Below are 3,275 nucleotides of genomic sequence, written 5' to 3' on the forward strand. Positions count from 1 at the left end.
AAAAAAAAAAAAAAAAAGTAAAAATGAATAAATTAAATTAATTTAGTAGCATATTTTTTAAGTCAATATATTCAAAATTGTGCATTTAAATGCAAAATCAACATTAGAAATATTTAGATATTTTACATTTTTTATATTGTCTTCAGAGTCTGATGTGCATTTTACACATACGGCATATCACTATCCACATAAGTACTCAATAGCTACATGTGAGTAGTAGCTGCAGTATCTAAGATAGGAATCCCTGAGCTTACAGAGATAGAGGCAGGTTTATTATATACTCCTGAAGATGAGAAACCAACTATGGCTGCAGTGTTCTCGACCTTCCAGCCATCACTGAGCAGGCAGCTTGCTGTAGACACATGACTGAGCCCAGGAGGAAACAGAACAGTTGTCAAGTTAAGTCAAACCCTGCTTGTCACAGAATTATCAGCTACAAAAGAATTACTGTTGAAAGTCACTAAGTATTTGGGCAGTGATGCAACAAATGGTAACTAATTCAATACAGAGGAGCGATTCGAATGCATGTAGACTTACAAGTTTGTAGGTAGTGAAATAAGAAAGTCCTATCCAACAGTTTTTATTTCTCCATGAAGTATAGGGGATACTCATGGCATAGAGAAGAAAGAACATGGAGATTCGACAAAAAGAGGGAAGTGCTTACTGGGAAAAGCAGAAAAAAATAATAATAATGAAATGCTGTAAAATTGTTGCCAAGGTGGAATGTTCATTTGAAATTTGCCCTTTTGTCCAGCACGCAGTAAGTGTAAAATAATTATTTCTTTAGTTGAATAAATTTGTTAGTCTTTTTTAAAGGCAGTCTGGAGAAAATACTATATTTGTTGTACAGATCAAGAGTTATCTGGAACCGGGCTCGGTGGCTCAGCCTGTAATCCCGCACCTTTGGGAGGCTGAGGTGAGTGGATTGCCTGAGCCCGTGGGTTCGAGACCTGCCTGGGCAGTGAGACCTCATCTCTACAATAAATCAAAATATCAGCCGGGCGTGGTAGCTCACGCCTGTAATTCCGGCTACTCGGAAGGCTGAGGTGGAAGGATCGCCGGAGCCCAGCAGGGCGAGGCTGCGGTGGCCGGGAGCGGCCACTGCACTCCAGTCTGGGCGACAGAGTGAGACTCCAACTCAAAAAAAAAAAAAAAGAGTTATCTGAATTCCTCAGGCCTCTGTTTCACCGCACTTAAATGAGAATAACCATAGCACCTGTAGTGTGGTCATGAGGATTAAGTGATTAACACATATAGAGCAGATAGAATAGTGTCTGACACAGAGTAAGTGCTTCTCTGTGTAGGATATTTAATTTTGCTTTTGTTTCAACTGTGACTAAATTTCTATATTCTTAATATTCCCTTTTAAAAATATTTATAGCAACACTTTTACTACATAAAATTCATAGATAATATAATCAAATTACACACAAATCTAACAAAGTTAATATATAACAATTATCTAAAATCAGAGTATAATATTTGGTAGCCTGTAGGAAAGTTATTAAGAATTATAGGCAGACTTTTTTCCCCTAAAGGGAAATATCTTTGCATTATAGGATAGCTGGCATTCCTAGCATTGCAAACTAAATGACAATTTCCCTAACCCCTCCATAAAGATAATAGTGCTGCTTCCTTAAGAGTCTTTGCTCCCACTCTTTCTTTTGAGAAATATTTGTCTTCCTCTTCCAGGTTGTATATTATTTGATATTTGTATTTTTATTATAATATGAATAGATAGGAGGTGTCCAAGTATAATTCTTTTTATGCCTTCTCCTAGAGGTAGGAATAAATATAAGAAGTTGTAGGGTAGTCTTGTTCAAGTTGTCCTGTCACTTCTCCAAAAATGAGTTGCTCTTTACCTAAGGTGCTAAATAAGCTTAATTCAAAGCCATTTCTTCAATAACTTAATTCATGGGTACCACTTATGTGTATATATGAATATATATGAGAGGGGACCCCCAAAACCTATAATTTATTTATTAAAAATTATGTATTTATTCTTACATGTTTAAACTTCAGTCACCTTCAACATAGTCTCTGTTTGATGCAATACGCCTATTGAGATGCTTTTTCCACTACTCAAAACAGCTTTTGAACTCATCAATTTTGATTCCTTTAGTGGTTCTGCCACTTTTTTTTTTTAATTTCACCTCTTCACATCAGCAAAATGCTTCCCTATGAGGACTTTTTTCAACTGGGGAAACAAAAATTTTCTGTTTGATCTCATCAAGGTGGTTTTTCCTCAGAACTCTCATGATTCACAATGGGCTATGGCTTTCTCTCACTTTCAGTGAGAGACAAACATTAAACTGGGAAGGGTGTTAGGACAACAGGTCTGAACAGGGACCTGTGGACAAACCAGAACATTTAGTCATCAATGAGTAGCACCTTCTTTGTAGCATTCCCTAGGCTATCAAACTCAAGAAAAATAATAGCTGTGACTCAGGAAATATCTCTTTTATTCTCCAAGTGACTGCCTGACACAGACCTGGGAATGAAGGACTCATCTAACCAAAATAATCCAACTTTGTCCTTGAGAAATTTATTCAAAGGTGTTAACTGTGCCAAGCACATATTTTTCCTCAAAGCCTCTAGTAATTCAAATCTTTCTTATTTTCCTGACACTTAGGCCAAGGTTAGGTATAGATATGTCATTAATGGAATGACTAGGGTACCAGCTAGGGGGGTCCATATTAATTATTAGACAGATAGATAAAGGATAAACCTGTAGATACAAAGTAGTTTTGTCAAGGTCAAAGTCATCTGAGGAAGATTTTCCAGATAAAATATAGAATGCCAGTTAAAATTGAATTTTGGATAAACAATAAATTTGTTTTAGTATGAGTATTTCCCAAATATTGCATGTAATATGCTTAGCACTAAAATATTATTCAGTGTTTAACTGAAATTCAAATTTAACTGGATCAAACATGGCTGTCCTAGTCTGCAGCAAATCTAGGATTAATAATTGTCTTCTGACAGTCATTCGATCTACAAGTGACTTCACATAACTCTACAATTATAATTTCTGTCATTAACTTAAAACACCATACATTTCTGATCTAAAATAATCAAAGAAAATTCAGTGTACTGAAGATTATACCAAAATTGTCTAAGATAATTGCTTAAAAAATTGTAATAAGACATGATTCATAAATATTTTGACTTCAGGACTCCTTTATACTCTTTTTTTTTTTTGAGTTGGAGTCTCACTCTGTCGCCCAGACTGGAGTGCAGTGGCCGCTCCCGGCCACCGCAGCCTCGACCTGCTA

The sequence above is a fragment of the Carlito syrichta genome, unplaced genomic scaffold (assembly GCF_000164805.1).
Source record: "Carlito syrichta isolate Samal-C Ts95f unplaced genomic scaffold, Tarsius_syrichta-2.0.1 Scaffold289079, whole genome shotgun sequence".
NCBI classification, from domain to species: domain Eukaryota; kingdom Metazoa; phylum Chordata; class Mammalia; order Primates; family Tarsiidae; genus Carlito; species Carlito syrichta.